Source organism: Lampetra planeri, chromosome 41, assembly GCF_965212315.1.
Source record: "Lampetra planeri chromosome 41, kcLamPlan1.2.h2, whole genome shotgun sequence".
Taxonomy (NCBI): Eukaryota; Metazoa; Chordata; class Hyperoartia; order Petromyzontiformes; family Petromyzontidae; genus Lampetra; species Lampetra planeri.
This window is the reverse complement of record NC_136147.1, coordinates 10,909,893-10,927,278: the sequence shown is the minus strand read 5'-3', so window position 1 is coordinate 10,927,278 and position 17,386 is coordinate 10,909,893. Positions and strand designations below refer to the sequence as shown.

General features: G+C 49.7%; 1 protein-coding gene across 1 annotated transcript in view; it reads left to right on the top strand.

The window, feature by feature from the left end:
• Positions 1-14,779: 14,779 nt before the first annotated feature.
• LOC144732212 (annexin-B12-like) overlaps positions 14,780-17,386 on the top strand; it is a 246,943-nt gene continuing 244,336 nt past the window's right edge. Inside the window, exon 1 of the mRNA XM_078613608.1 lies at positions 14,780-14,857. The gene's annotated coding sequence lies outside the window, so the exon portion shown is untranslated. The remainder of the gene's footprint in view (positions 14,858-17,386) is intronic.

The following is a 17,386-nucleotide window of genomic DNA, read 5'->3' as shown; positions in this document are numbered from 1 at the left end:
GATCGGCCTCTGCGGGGGAGGCTCGTGAAGGACGCTTCTACTGGGCAGCTGGAGACAGTCGGCCTCCAACAAAAACGGAGGAGTGGCGCTCACAACGAGCGGAACACCGGATGATAAATATGCAGTAATTTGGCACAGTACGGGGTACAGGTGGTGCATCTGCCAGTCATCTCAGTCAGCCAACCCATGGCACCTGGGTCTGTTCCAGGACCTCCGGTCAGCGAACCTTTGACACTTCACGTGGCTTCAAAGTGCACATGGCCTGGCACAGGTGCCGTGGTGACGTCACTGTCACTTATTGGTGAATGGCGACGGTCGATAACGCAGTGGTGGTTGTGAGAAATGCCATTTTGGAGGGGGGGGGGGGGCGCCAACCCTGATAGGCCGCTGTACGTGAGCTATATCGTTCAGTTTCATTCCGACAAACGGGGCACTACTTTTTCTTTTACTCAATATGTTCAACGTTAATAAAAGGTATCCAAGCAAAAAGTTCTCCACGCATTATCCTGCAGTTAATGAGAAAAGTGTAATTTATTGGCGCACTATATTGACTGCGTATTGATACATATACATCTGTTGAGCTAGATTTTCAACCAATCAGCATCGAAAATGTAAGTAGGTCAGAGCCAAAATCAGGCCAATATCACTACGCACATGTAAACATGGAGGACGTAAGCAGCGCAGCTTCATCTGATAGCGGCGATCAAGCTCGATGCAGTGTATCATCCCAAGACTAGGTGAGTTCCACACAGCCATGTCCTTTATGGCAGTGATAGGCAAACGTTTCAAAGAAGCAGGACTACAGGATATGCTGATTGAATCAAATGTGGTAGCTGTTGGTTCAATAAATGGAGTCATTAGTGGACATCACTACAACCGTCGCATTCGTGCACACAAACTCCTATTTGAGGCAATGCATATCTTGCGGTTGAGGTCATTTCTTCAGTCCCTTCCTGAGCAACAGCACACTCGTTACATATCAGCCATGGAAGATCTAGTTCGAGAGTACAAGTCTGAGGCAGGATTTTCATCTAACTCAGTGTCTGACATATTATCAGATATGCTGTCCTGCTATGATAGATATGTACATGAGATGAACTCTGTTAATCCCACCTTTGGACTTTGGAGCTCATACATTGCAATGGTTCAACTGTTACTGAGCTTCATTAGAGCAACCAGAGACTCTGACTGGAGCCTTCACTTAGCAACAGTGAGACGTATGCTGGCATGGTATTTTGCATATGACCGCCAAAATTATGCAAGGTACCTATCAGCATATTGGGTCGAGATTATCAATCTTCCAAAGACTCATCCACACTGCTATGAAGAAGTTACTGCAAAAGGAAACTGGACAGTACAGCGTAAGGATGCTAACAGGTTCTCATCCATAGCTTGTGACCAAGCAATAGAACAAACCTGCAACCGTGATTCAAAGACCAAAGGCGGCATAACTGGGATTACATTGAACAGAGGTGCCGTCCAGCGATGGATACTGTCTCATCCTGAACGTTCTGCAATCACAAGGCAGTGTGAAATGATGGCTGGAATGCAACATGAAGAGAGGGGTCATAAAGAATTGGATGCAACAAGAATTGCAAAAGACAATGCTGCTGTTATATCTTTGGTTTCAGCGGTTGAGTCTATAATCAATCCCTTCCTGCCTCGTGAAGATCTTGTATGTATTAGCTCTGGTGTTGTTGCTACAAAGACTGTCAGAGATGACATACAAAGTGCTTGTGATAAAGGTGAAACAGCTCTGAAAAATTTCATCCAAGATCGAGTCCAGTCATCAAAAACAGACTTCTTCTCTCCAATAAAGTCCTTGAAGCTCACTATGTTTGGGGATCAAATTAAGAAATCATCCAAGACAAAAGATGGAAATCAAGTCATTCTAAAAAATGACAGGAGTCTCTTTGCACGACTGTTAGTGATAAGTCAATCCCGGTCTGTAATCTTGAAAGAGATTCTGACATATTCACTTGGCAATATTTCATCCCCGCTAGCAAGCACTGATGGTTCATTAGCCAAAACAAATAAGGCTGCTCTTCTAGCTTGTTTAGAATGAAAATATAAGGACTGTCATGTGAACAAGACTGTTGGTGATAATGGTGCCCTACTGATAGATGACATGGCATTGATCAGGAGTCTCAAGAATATACCAGACACATTCGGTGAGCTTGCAGATGATCTTCTTCAACTTATGATTAAGATGGGTAGAAAGTTCAGTTGTCCAAGGGTCGATTTTGTCATTGATCGCTACCCGGCAGTGAGCATCAAAAATGCTGAACGATCAAGACGTGCTGTTGCTGGACAACAATTACTGCAAATATACAGCATCAAGCAGAAGACTCCAAGTCAGTGGACCAAGTTTCTAGCCAGTGGTGAAAATAAAGAAGCCTTGACAGACTTTCTCTTTGAGACATGGAGAACTGTGCCTTTACAAGCAGCTGGAAGACATAGCTATATTTATGGCACACAGAAATGTATGTCATCAACTCACTCTTAAAGATGGCATTATGTCTGTCAAAGAGGTAGAATCTTTGACTTGTGATCATGAAGAAGCTGACACGAGGCTCCTACTTCATGCAAAACATGCCTGGAGTAAACTTTATAATAAGATAGTCATCCAGAGTCCTGACACTGATGTTGCTATCATTTCACTTTCAATAATGGCTAAGCTTCCCTCAGCAAAGATGTACTTTCTGACAGGAACCAAAGACAGGCAAAGAATGTTAGATCTCCAGGCTATTGGTTCTGCTTTGGGTCCTTCACTAACAGAGGCACTGATAGGACTACACACATTCACTGGCTGTGACTCAACTAGTTCCTTTTATGGGAAAGGAAAAGAGAAACCACTAAATATAGTGTTTGGAAATGCAGAGTACATCAGTGCATTTGTTGCTCTTGGGAGGCAATTTGAAATGGACAGCACCACATTTGTGACCATAGAACGTTTTGTGTGTGAGCTGTATGGAGAACAGGTATCAGATGTTAATTTGGCCAGATACAATAGGTTCTGTGTCCAGGCCTCTTCCGAACAGGCATTACCTCCAACAAAAGATGCACTTACAGAGCACTTCAAGCGTGCTAACTACCAAGCTGCAATCCACAGGAGAGCATTGGATCCTTTTATAAATGCTCCCAGTCCAGACGGATTTGGATGGATTGTCAAGGATGGTGATCTCATCATATCATGGATGACTATAGATCCAGCTCCTCAACAGATTTTGGGGTCAATCCACTGTGGGTGTAAGTCTGGTACTTGTGAAGTATTGGAAATGACGGCAGGAAACTCCTTGACGGGTAACACACTTCTTTTATTAAATCTTCGCTTATCTCGATACAACGTGTAGTCTCTATTCTTCCGCGTACGGTCACCAGACACCGGTACAACTCGTAACCTCTTCTCTTCTTATAACACACCGTACTGAACTCGTGTAGACTCCAAGCCTCTGGCTACACACGCCTCACTCGTCTCGTGTAGACTCGCCTCGTGTAGACCCTATGCCTCTGGCTACACACACATCACTCGTCTCGTGTAGACTCTTCTTGTGTAGACTCTATGCCTCTGGCTACACACACATCACTCGCCTCGTGTAGACTCTTCTCGTGTAGACCCTATGCCTCTGGCTACACACCCATCACTCGTCTCGTGTAGACTCTTCTCGTGTAGACCCTATGCCTCTGGCTACACCCATATCACTCGTCTCGTGTAGACTCTAGGCCCCGGCTACACACTCGGCATGCTGACACTGCATGCTCACACTACCCCCGCCTCTGGGTTACACAGAGTCCCGGTCCTCGCAGGACAGCGGGACTAGGTACCGCAGGGCCCTGGCTCTTCTTCCCGTCTTCAGTCTTCGCTGGTTACACTCTCCCCGTGCGCCTGTGCGCATCCCCTTATATAGTCGTTCCTCCCGGGAGACGGAGCGGATGCGGACCTCGATGCGAGCATCGCTTGTTAGTGAACCAATCACAACGCGCTATCTGTACGATCCTTTTTCCCCAACGCGTGTTTTCACTCACCAACCAATCACGCCGCGCTGCCACTCGATCACTCCCACACCAGCACGTCACCGGCACCCAGCCAATCAACACCACACAACCCACGATCCCGCGCTGACCCCTGATCCCTCACCGTCAGCGCGCGTCACCACTCACACATCCAATCACAACGCGCTGGCACCTGATCGCTACCCCAGCGCGTATCACCACTACATCACCCCCCTCCACATAGCTTGCAGCCGTCCCGGCTGCTAACCAACAACCTCCCACATCGTTAACACAACAAAACCCCCCCCCCCCCAGTGTGCCCCGTAACACAACAACAACACAACAGCAACCTATGTACACTTTGACAATAACCGCAAGAAAAGTTAACAATACCACACACAACACCTTATATATAAAAAAAAACTATATACAGCCCGACGAACAACATAATAAAAGCGATTTCTAGAAAACGAACGCGCTCCGCGTCTCTGCAACTAACGAAGTGACGAGGCGCTCCCCCTGCCTCGACTCCTCACGTGGCAGGTCAAACAAAGTAGCGCGACCTGGCGCGAGTCCGTCTGGCCGGTCCGTCATACGGGACGGGACACTGACGACCGTCAGGCGCCTCCGGCTGCTCTAGACGGCGTGGAACGGGCCTGAAAGGCCCGGCCCCGCCGCGAAGATCCGGCCGACGGTGGTCGGCAGCTGTCAGTTCCGAGACACCTGGGAGCAGATCAGGCGGAGACATGTGAGGATCAGGCAGAGACATTTCCCCCTTTGGGTCGTCGGTCACGTCACATGCTCGGCCCTCACGACACAATGGGAGGCCATATGGAGGCGAGAACGGTTTCAGTCGGGAGGGGTGGACGTACCACCGTCGTTTTCCCCATTTTATCTGAACGCACTGGGGCCGTGCAACGCGCACGATCTCCACGGGCCCCCGCCATGGCCTCAACAATTTAGGCGACGTAGCCAAGGGCGCCTGAGGGCAATGCAGCCAGGCCCTGTCACCCGGTTTCCATTCGTGCACGGACACCTTCCGTGCCCGCAGTCGTTCGTTAGCAATTTGGCGAGCCCGCGAATTAAGCCGTGCGGCCTCCCTTGCTTCTGTTAGCTTGTGAATATTGAATTTAATATGTTCCGCCAATTTAGAATTGGTTCGTGGAGCGGACAGGCCAAGCTGCGTTTCCATGGGCGGGTCGGCTTCCCGACCGTACATCAAATAGAATGGGGAAAACCCTGTCGCTGCATGGGGGGCCATTCTGTACGCGGCAAGGACCCCCGGGACCTGCAGGTCCCAATCTACATGTGCCTCACACACCTGCTGGCACAGCATAGAAGTCAAAGTCTTGTGAAGTCTTTCCACCATCCCGTCTGTCTGCGGGTGGTACGGGGAGGTACGCACCTTTTTAGTACCCAATAAATCGCACACCTCTTGCAACAATTTACTCTAAAAAATTTTACCTTGGTCGGTCAGCAAGCGTTCGGGAGCCCCCTTGTCCAGGACATAGCCCTGGACAAAGGCGTCCGTCACAGCCGCTGCCGACTGGTTGGCGAGAGGCCACGCCATAGGCCACCGGGTGAAATATTCGACCCCCACCAACAGGTATTTATTCCCTCTAGGCGTGACTGGAAAAGGCCCCAAAATATCGAGTGCAACGAGCTCGTTAGTGCGCGAGACCTGAATCGATTGCAGCGGTGGATTAGCTAGCACGGGCGGTGGTTTCCGTCTGGCGCACTCAACGCACCCCTTCAGAATATTCACCACGTCACTCCCCATTCCCGGCCAATAATAGTCACGCTGAAGCAGGGCAAGCGTTTTGTTTACTCCCAAATGCAAGAGGCGTTCGTGTGCGGCCAAAACAACTTTCCCCCTTACAGCAGAAGGCACCACCAGCGCATGCCGCCGGGACAAACTGTCCCACCTCATCAACATGCCCTGTTTAAGTACATAGGAGCCAGTTCGCTCCTGGTCCTCTTTAGGACCACCCACCCTGCGGCGCAATGCTAGCAGGGAGCTGTCCGCCATTTGGAGGCGGCCCCACTCCCCCAGCGACAATGAAAGCAGCGAGTCCCGATCCTGATAAGTAGCGGGGACATCCCCGATTGGCGCGCCCGCAGTCGCAGCCAATGTCCCCTTATCTTCCACAACCGGCGGTTTACAGCGCGCCGATCCCGATAGACACGCACATTTCTGACACGGCAACAATCGCGACAGGGCATCGGCATTTGTGTGTCGCAACCCCTTAAGGTATGTGGTCGTGAACTGATAGTCTTGGAGAACTTCCAACCACCGTGACAATTGGCCCGAGGGTTGGGCGACCCTCAATGAATACTGTAGCGCCGCATGGTCCGTCCGGACCGTAAAGTGACGCCCATAGAGATACGGTCTGAACTGTTGTACAAAAAAAACAATGGCGAGCAGTTCACGACGGGTGACGCAGTAGCGCTGCTCAGCCGGAGACAACACCCTGCTACCATAAGCGACCACCCTTTCGACTCCCCCAACGACCTGGGACAGTACCCCCCCAATGCCCGTGTTGCTAGCATCCGTGTCTAGCAAGAAGGGACTCGCAAAATCCGGATAACGCAAGGGTGGGGCACCCACCAAGGCGTCCCGAAGGGCGCAGAACGCTGCCTCCTCTTCCGGTCCCCATTTGAACTTCACACCCTTCGCCGTGAGAGCGTGCAAGGGTTTTGCAATAGTGGCGAAGTGCTCAACGAATCGGCGATAATACGAAGCAAACCCAATGAAACTGTGCACGTCTGCAACTGATGTGGGTGTCGGCCATGAACTGACACAGTCCGTCTTTGCGGGATCGGTAGAGATCCCCGAAGAGTCGACAATGTGACCCAAGTATCTAACGGACTTACGAAAAAGGTGGCATTTGGCCGGTTTAAATTTCAATTTAGCCGATCGCATTCGCAAGAACACCCCTCTCAATCGCTGGAGGTGTTCCTCAAATGTTTTACTGAAAACAATGACATCGTCAAGGTAAATCAAGCATGTCTCCCATTGCAAGCCTGACAAAACCAACTCCATAAGGCGCTGAAACGTCGCTGGAGAGGAGTGAAGTCCCATGGGTAACCGGTTAAACTGGAACAGGCCCCCTGGAGTCCGAAATGCTGTCTTAGGTTTAGACTCTTCGTCGAGCGGCAACTGCCAGAATCCCGATAACAAATCAAGAGTCGAAAAATATCGCGCACCAGACAATGCATCGAGGGACTCGTCCATCCTGGGGAGCGGATACGCATCAGCCACAGAGATCTTATTCAGGCGACGGAAATCTACGCAAAATCGCAAGGAGCCGTCTTGCTTCTTAACCAGCACAATAGGTGCTCCCCACGGACTGGAGGAAGGCGAAATAATGTCGGCTTCAAGCATATCGTTAACGGCCGACTGAACATGTTCCTTTTCGGCAGGACTCAGCCGGAAGGGATTTAACCTGACCGGTGCCGCATCGCCCGTGTCAATGTGGTGGCGTATCAAATCCGTACACCCAATGTCATATTTATGCTTGCTGAACACATCAGAAAATTCCATTAGTAACTCGCGCAGCGCACCCAACTGCACCCCTGACAAATCGTCCGAGCCCGCGCACAGCGAATGGACCCATTCAAGGTCCTCCCTCGGTTCAATATTCTGCGTGGGGCTCGGATCAACATGCGCAACCAGCCGTTCCTCCGCAGGAACCCGCGCCGCGTGAGCCAGCACGGTACCCTGCTGAATGACGGCTGGCCGCGATCCAGCGTTTAAAACCATCACAAACGGATCCTTGTCCGCCCGAACCAAAGTGTGAGCCACCGACAAATCGACCCCTCCTACAGCCCTGTTAGAAGGACCCAAAAGCATGCCTTGTTCCGAAGTCCCCTCTACCCATGGTTTCCTTAACCGGAGGGGAATTAACATCTGTGAACCCGGGGGCACGTGCACGGTCTGCGTCGCCAATGCTTGTATCGTGGCGCACGCCGTCCGAATCTCAGTAGGGCTCGTCAAAAATGAAATGCGGCGACCCGAAGGTAGTTCAATGCAACGCTGATCGATTAGAATTTTAATGGGCATCTTAGCCAAAAAATCAGTGCCCAATAGACAAGGAACCGCCAAAGAAGACGAAACAAAAACGGGTCCCGACAATTTGATATCTCCAATGCAAATGGACGCCCTAATCTGACCGATAATGCCCAACGATCCCCCATTTGCGGCGAAAAACGGCACATCCACTGGGAGCAGTGGACGGCACTGGACGGGGAGAATGTTATAAATGAGGTCAGATATAATAGTCGCCGACGCCCCCGTGTCCACCAATACCCTGACCTCTACCCCATCAATAGAACCCGCAACGACGGATGAACCCGCTGAAGCAGCCACAATTCTATGTCCCAACTCCGACCACTCAATGTCTCTCCGGTCCCGGCCGAAACCCCCTCGCCGTACCGAATCCCCGAACCCTAACCGGCCCTCTTTCGTCGCTCCGCGACGGCCCATGCGTGTCGAGTGTGTGGGCCGAGCATGTGAGGTGCCGCGACTTGCCGGGGTTTGTAGGGATGCCTTGGGGCCTTGGTCGTCGTCCAGCCGAGATCCCATGGCGCGCTGACGGGGCGCGCGGCAACCGGACGCCACGTGGCCCCGGAGGCCGCAGTTGTAGCACGTGATGAGGGTCGTCGGTGATCTCGGTTGCTCCAGCTTGCGGGTCGATCGCAGAGGCGACCGACCCCCCGACCTCCAGTCCCCCGGTCGTCCCGCGGTGAACGCCTCCTCTCGCGGACTGACGACTTGTAGTTCGGTGATCACCGGACCCGGAGTTGAGGCCACAGCAGCGTTGCAGACGACCCCCTGTTTGCGTTGAAGGGCCTCGTGCGCTTGTATACTCGTAGCGACCCGTAAGGAAGAAATGTCGATCTCGTTGGCCGTGTTGATGGGGACCCCCAGGTCCTGTGCCAACTTAAGCAGCTGCTCCAAAACCATCGCATCCTGGCCCTCCTCGTCCATCCGAGGGAATGCAGCATCGGCGAGAGCCAGCAACGCCGTGCGATAGGCGAGCGCGGTCTCCGTGTCCGCCTTCCGCCTCGCATAAAAATGATGGCGGCACGCCGAGGGAGGTCCGTAGACCCTGGCCATGAGACCCAGCGCTGCCTTAAGCGTGGATCGGTCCGACCTCCGAACTGACATGAAGTCCGCGAGCGCGTTGTCGTCCAACATGGCAGGCAATGCCCGCAGCGCCGTAGCATCGGACCAGGCCGACATCTCCTGATGCGCCAAAAATCTGCGCTGAAACTGGCCCCAGTCCCCGCCTTCCGCCTTGAAGGCTGACAATGCGGGGAGGCGCTGTTGAAAAATGAAGTCGTCCTCCGCGTCGTGGTTCCTTCCCGCCGCGCCGTCGGTGTGTAAGATGGCGGCTCCAATGGCGGACGCCTGATGGCGGTCCGCAGCGCGCGTCGATGACGTAAGATGGCGCGCATGGAGACCCGCACCCACGTGGCGGTCGCCGTTCCCGCCAAAAGTCGCCGCCGATGAAATGGCGGGAATCGCCAAGTCATTTTGGCGGGAATCTGCAGGGCGACCCTGTAGAATGTCCGCTGCCGTCTCCGCTCCAGCCGACGAGCTGATCTCCGCCAGGATGGACGCGGCGGCGAGCAGCAGCTCCGCCAGACGAGAGTGCGCCTCCCGGAGCACGGCCTCGGTCCCCCGCCGCTCCTCCGGCGCCGCCGGCGGATCCTGCAGCGTGGGCCATTCTTCGTCCTCACCCCCCGACGGCAGCTGGCCCGGGTCGTCAAGGTTGTCCTCGCGGTCACTCCCGTGGGTCCGAACGGTCTTCCTCGTATCCATGCTTGGAAGACAGTTTCACTTCTGACGCCAGTTGAAGTATTGGAAATGACGGCAGGAAACTCCTTGACGGGTAACACACTTCTTTTATTAAATCTTCGCTTATCTCGATACAACGTGTAGTCTCTATTCTTCCGCGTACGGTCACCAGACACCGGTACAACTCGTAACCTCTTCTCTTCTTATAACACACCGTACTGAACTCGTGTAGACTCCAAGCCTCTGGCTACACACGCCTCACTTGTCTCGTGTAGACTCGCCTCGTGTAGACCCTATGCCTCTGGCTACACACACATCACTCGTCTCGTGTAGACTCTTCTCGTGTAGACCCTATGCCTCTGGCTACACACACATCACTCGCCTCGTGTAGACTCTTCTCGTGTAGACCCTATGCCTCTGGCTACACACCCATCACTCGTCTCGTGTAGACTCTTCTCGTGTAGACCCTATGCCTCTGGCTACACCCATATCACTCGTCTCGTGTAGACTCTAGGCCCCGGCTACACACTCGGCATGCTGACACTGCATGCTCACACTACCCCCGCCTCTGGGTTACACAGAGTCCCGGTCCTCGCAGGACAGCGGGACTAGGTACCGCAGGGCCCTGGCTCTTCTTCCCGTCTTCAGTCTTCGCTGGTTACACTCTCCCCGTGCGCCTGTGCGCATCCCCTTATATAGTCGTTCCTCCCGGGAGACGGAGCGGATGCGGACCTCGATGCGAGCATCGCTTGTTAGTGAACCAATCACAACGCGCTATCTGTACGATCCTTTTTCCCCAACGCGTGTTTTCACTCACCAACCAATCACGCCGCGCTGCCACTCGATCACTCCCACACCAGCACGTCACCGGCACCCAGCCAATCAACACCACACAACCCACGATCCCGCGCTGACCCCTGATCCCTCACCGTCAGCGCGCGTCACCACTCACACATCCAATCACAACGCGCTGGCACCTGATCGCTACCCCAGCGCGTATCACCACTACACTTGTACAGGTGGAAGGTGCTCATGCCACAAGGCTGGCCTGGCCTGCACTGACCTATGTAAATGTGTTCATTGTGACAATGTGAGATTAACTGAGGATATTATTTCATGTGAATCTGATAGTGAGGACAGTGATCTTGATATTTAGTGATGTGTATATGATAATAAAATTAATATAGGACATATATATTTAATATAAATCAATCAAAATTAAATCTTGTTTACAATAATCATTCCTGTGAATATGTACATGTAGTGCAGTTACTGCTCGTGTATGCGAATTGACAATTCACCATTAAATGTGTTATTTTTTTATATATTATATTTTGGCTTAATTCTATTTGTTATTCAGATTTTACCTCAACTATTACCTTTGAATTGGAACAACATAATGAGAAGTAATTTGGATGTCAATGCTACAGTAGAAGTTTTCTTGATAATCTTATGTTTACTGTGCATAGATAGCAACTTGAGGTATATCACACATTTCAAACTGGTTTATTTTGTACTTCAAGTGGTAATTCTGCATTTTTGGGTTTATATGATAAACAGGTTTGAAAGTGCAAAATTGCCTATGGTTTCCCTTTTTTTCAAAATGGGCACCTTTAGCATCATTTTTCTCAAAAACTGCAAGGTTGTGTGCGGAGAACTTTTCCTAAGGAATCTCTATAAATTTCTGATGTTAAATATAAAAAGTAGGTAGTGCCCCACTTGGTGGAACGAAACCCTATTTCTAGGCCTCTTTTAGGCTACCGACAGCGGCCTATGACCATCTGTGAACCTCACGTCACCTCACAGCCACCAGTGGCCACAGGGAGTTCTAGATGGGTGCGAGGGGCTGGTAACCCCCCTCCATCTTCAAGTAAATCACCACACATTCACATGCGAGTCCTTGGGTCTCTCTGCCAGTCGATGGATCTGTGTGGTGAGTCTATGGGTCTCTGTGAGAGTCCGTGGGTCTCTATGAGGCGAGTCTGTAGCGTGGAAACGCGTATGCACACACCGCCTGTCCACTTACCTGCAGTTACGGCCAGAGGTCTGTAGGGGGGGGCAGCCTGTACAAGGGGATAGAGAGAGAGCCTGGATTCCCCCTCCCCTACCCCAGGTGAGGGGCTGGGGGGGGGGGCGTTCCAGGATCCACTGGAAGATTCCAGAAAGGGGGCGATACTGGGGGCGGAGAGTCCCTGCGGTTCTCTGGTCGGTTCGAGGCAGTGCTACGAAGATGAAGACTAGCTAGGCTAGGACCCTGGAACCCGGGACCCGACATCCTTGTAAGGGCCGGGGCCGAGCGCGGACCAGTGGCCCGGACCAGTGGCCCGGACCCGTACCTTGGCTGGGTCGGGTCAGAGTAGCCTCCCTAGCTAGGACCCTGGGACCCCAAGCCCGACGTCCTTGTAAGGGCCGGGCCGAGCTTGGACCAGTGGTCGGGACCCGTACCTTGGCTGGGTTGGGTCAGTTAGCCTTCCTTAGGGCACAGATAGCCGGAGGGCTGAGAGCCAGATTACCCAGTGCGAGTGCACACTAAACCGGAGGCTGTACCTCCCTAGATAGTGGGAGTTAAGGGAGTTCTGATTTGTGGTTGCTTCTAAAAGACGTCCCCAGTCTCCGTGGAACCCACTACAAGTCTATGCGTCTCTGTTTTGTTAGTCTATAGGGCTCTGTGCGAGTCTGTTTGAGTCGGTGGTTCTCTGTGTGATGAGTCTATGCGTTTTTGTATGACTCTATGGGTGTCTAGGTGGTGATTCTATGGGTCTCTGTTTGGTGAGTCTATGGGTCTCTCTGTGAGTCTATAGGTATCTGTGCGAGTACATGGATCTCTCTGCGAGTCTGTGGGTCTCTGTGGGGTGAGTCTATGCGTCTATCTGATGAGTCTATGGGTCTATGTGGTGAAGTCACGTAGGTAAAAAATTAAAATTAATAAAAGTAAAATAAAAATAAAATAAAAATCACGACGTTTCGGAGGCAACACAAGCTTCCGTCTTCAGGTGAAACCGTCACAGCACGATAGCTGTATCAAGTGAGAGAAATTCCAAGAACACAGTATTTGTATATATACTGGTTGAGGGTGGGAGGAGCCAAGGTAGGCCCTGAATATTATTTTTGTGAGGTTCGGTGCCTCTGAAGCACGCTGTTAGGAATGAGCCTTTGTTGTGTAAACTAGGTGCGGATGATGTAAAGGTGCGTGTAAAAGGGACTGAGCCTTTTTGTTATGTAAAGATGATGCAGCTGAAATCGCTGCCAGGAAATGAGTCTTTGGTGTGTAGAATGATTGACTGAGCCTATTATTCTGGAGAGGTGGTGCGGCTTACATCGCTGTCAGGAAATGAGTCTTTGTTGTGTAGAATGGTTGACTGAGCCTATTATTATGTAGAGTTGGTGTGGCTTAACTCGCTGTCAGGAAATGAGTCTTTGTTGTGTAGAATGGTTGACTGAGCCTATTATTATGTAGAGGTGGTGCGGCTTAACTCGCTGCCAAGAAATGAGTCTTTGTTGTGTAGAATGGTTGACAGAGCCTATTATTATGTAGGGGTGTGGTGCGGCTGAAATCGCTGCCAGGAATGCTCCAAATATGTGTAGTTACATCTTTTTTGCATGATTAATAACATCTTTCCAATGATTACTAAGTTTGTACCCATTATCACGGTTGAAATTATGTCTGTATTTGCATATTTGGATGGCCTCGTGTACAAACCTTTGATGGTAGCCAGGAGGCTTGCAGAGCACCTTAGTCTCGGAAAAGACAATTTCATGAGAGCCCACAGCGTTGTAGCAATGATCGGCAACGGCGGAAGAATCAGTTTTGCCGTGTTTCAGATCTGACTTGTGCTCGCGGACACGATCAGAGATATGACGTTTCGTTTCTCCAATGTAGCAATCACCACAACTGCAACTCAGTTTGTAGACTCCAGGGTATTGTAGGTCAGGAATGACATCTCTCACAGATGGAATTAGGTCACAGATTTTATGTACTGTACTGAATCGGACTTGAATCTTATGTTTGTTTAGAATTTTAGAGATCTTTTTGGTCACGCCTTCTATGTATGGTAACGTGATAGTTTTGATCGGAGTTTCTTGTGGCTGTTTCTGTATGGTGGGAGAAACAGCTTGGCGGATGGTGCGGTCAGAGTATCCGTTCATCCTGAGGGCCCGATGTACATGTCTTAATTCACTGGCCAGGTGGTGTTGGTCAGAAATGCCATGAGCTCTGTGGTATAGCGTTTTGATGAGAGAATTCTTTTGAGATGGGTGGTGGTGGGAATCGGGTTTCAAGTAGGAATCTGTGTGGGTGGCTTTCCTGTAGACAGAATGTCCCAAGGATCCGTCAGGTCTCCTCTCAAACAGAATATCTAAGAATGGTAGTTTACCATCTTTCTCCACTTCCATGGTGAATCTGATGGATGGGTGTCTGGAAGTGATGTGATCCAAGAAGTGGTTCAATGCTGGGAGGCCATGTGGCCAAATGACAAAAGTGTCATCCACATACCTCTTCCACAGGGAAAGACGCAGGGTGGATGTCTGGATGGCGTCTGATTCAAACTTTTCCATGAACATGTTGGCTATCACTGGTGACAAGGGGGAGCCCATAGGGGTACCCTCATTCTGTGTGTAGAAGGTGCCATTCCAAGTAAAATAAGTGTTGGTGAGGCAATGCCTAACCAGCGCAGGTACATCCGAATTCAATCCATGTTGGACCAAGTCCTCAATTATTGTTAGGGTGTCAGGTACTGGGACCTTGGTAAACAGAGATACTACATCAAAACTGACAAAGATATCATCAGGAGATAGTACCATGTCCTTAACCATAGAGACTAATTGGGTTGAATTGAGTACTGCCGAAGAGGTCTTGCCTGTGAAGGGAAGCAGAGTATCTGATAGAAACCGGGCCAGTTTGTACGTAGGAGAGTTGATGGTCGACACGATGGGTCGTAGCGGGGTGCCTTCTTTATGGATCTTGGGAAGACCATAGAGTCATTGCTACAACGCTGTGGGCTCTCATGAAATTGTCTTTTCCGAGACTAAGGTGCTCTGCAAGCCTCCTGGCTACCATCAAAGGTTTGTACACGAGGCCATCCAAATATACAAACACAGGCATAATTTCATCCGTGATGATGGGTACAAACTTAGTAATCATTGGAAAGATGTTATTAATCATGCAAAAAAGATTTAACTTCACATATTTGGAGCATTCCTGGCAGCGATTTCAGCCGCACCACCCCTACATAATAATAGACTGTCAACCATTCTACACAACAAAGACTCATTTCCTGACAGCGAGTTAAGCCGCATCACCTCTACATAATAATAGGCTCAGTCAACCATTCTACACAACAAAGACTCATTTCCTGACAGCGATTTCAGCCGCATCATCTCTACATAACAAAAAGGCTCAGTCCCTTTAACACGCACCTTTACATCATCCGCACCTAGTTTACACAACAAAGGCCCATTCCTAACAGCGTGCTTCAGCCGCACCGAACCTCACAAAAATAATATTCAGGGCCTACCTTGGCTCCTCCCACCCTCAACCAGTATATATACAAATACTGTGTTCTTAGAATTTCTCTCACTTGATACAGCTATTGTGCAGTGACGGTTCCACCTGAAGACGGAAGCTTGTGTTGCCTCCGAAACGTCGTGATTTTATTATTATTTTACTTTTACTAATTTTAATTTTTAACCTACGTGACTTTACCGAAAAAACCTAAGAATATGAATCCTTGCAGTCACGAAAGCTTCAAATCTAGAATCTATGTGGTGAGTCTATGGGTCTCTGTGGTGAGTCTATGTGTTTGTGTGGTGAGTCCATAGACCTCTGCGAGTCTTACTCTGCGAGTCCGTGGGTGTGTTTGAGTCTGTGGTTCTGTGTGATGAGTCTATGCGCCTTTGTGTAAGTCTATGGGTCTCTGTGTGGTGATTATATGGGTCTCTGTGTGGCGAGTCTGTGGGTCTCTATATGAGTATGGGTACGATTGAGTCTATGGGTATCTGTCTGGTGAGTCTATGTGTCTCTCTGTGGTGAGTCTATGTCTCTGTTTGGTGAGTCTATAGGGCTCTGTTTGAGTCTGTGGATCTCTGTCTGATGAGTCTATGGGTCTCTGTGTTGAGTCTATGGTTCTCTGTGCAAGTCTGAGGGTCTGTGCGTGGTGAGTGTATAGGTCTATGTGTGATGCCTCTATGGGTCTCTATGTGATGGATATATGTGGTGCACATATCCTGGCACAAGTACCGTGGTGTCTTCACCACCACTTAGTGGAGAATGCTCCTCCCCCTGCTCCTGCTTGTTGTTGTGCTCGGGAAGGAAAGACAAAACTAGACGAAAATCTCAACGATTTTCATTTTACCAAGTAAGGTCCACTGAGCTAAACATCTCATTTTATTACATGCTTTTATTTAACTGACTGTTGTTGTCGTATCCTCAAATCTTGTAACTCAATTTTAACCCACTTCCCAATGTGGTATCGACTGCAAACTTGGTATACTTATGTCATACCAGAGGTGGGACAAAGTCATTGTTATGCAAGTCCAAGTCGAGTCGCAAGTCATCAAATTCATGACTCGAGTCTGACTCGAGTCCAAGTCACATGACTCGAGTCCACATCTCATAGGTGGGACAAAGTCATTGTTATGCAAGTCCAAGTCGAGTCGCAAGTCATCAAATTCATGACTCGAGTCTGACTCGAGTCCAAGTCACATGACTCGAGTCCACATCTCATAGGTGGGACAAAGTCATTGTTATGCAAGTCCAAGTCGAGTCGCAAGTCATCAAATTCATGACTCGAGTCTGACTCGAGTCCAAGTCACATGACTCGAGTCCACACCTCTGTGTCATACTGATGACAAAACTAGATTCTATCAAAAAAGGTATTTTTAAACATTCATTTTTATATGTTATGATTCGACTTGGGTCTAATTGTCCACGCTCAACTGACGTTGGCTGTAAATCACCATGGTCCCTTACGTTATGGCAAGCCTCGGGGCAACTTCCTAGAGTCGTGGAGTTCTGCCATTACTCGTACGGTACATTTCATTAAAGCGAGTTTTTAAAAAAAGTACTTTTATATATTACTTATTCAGAAGCGACTTGGCACCAATGATAGCTCAACGAAGTGGTTCATCATCACGTGTAAATTACAGCAGCCAAATACTTTAAACGAATATTCATATTCTTGGTTCTTTCGGTAAAGTCAAGTAAATAGAAAACCAAAAAATAAATATATATTAATAAAATAAATATAATAAATTGCTTTTATTATTTTCAATATATCTTATTTTGTATTTTTATTAAAATATATATTTAAAACAAATATATTTTTTTCTATTTACGTGACTTTACCGAAAGAACCAAGAATATGAATTCCTGCAGTCAAGTCAAAACTTTAAACGAATGTTTCTAAATGTGGAGGGAAGACCCGGAGGACCCGGAGGACCCGGAGTAAAATCCACGCGACCACGGGGAGACACAGACACGCAAACTCCAAATATACAGCAGGCATCAAGGTCGGGATCGAACTCAAACTCCTGTATACCAGGCGAGGAAGTTAGGGGAGAAAGCAGAGACAGCGAGAGGGGGGAGAATTAGTC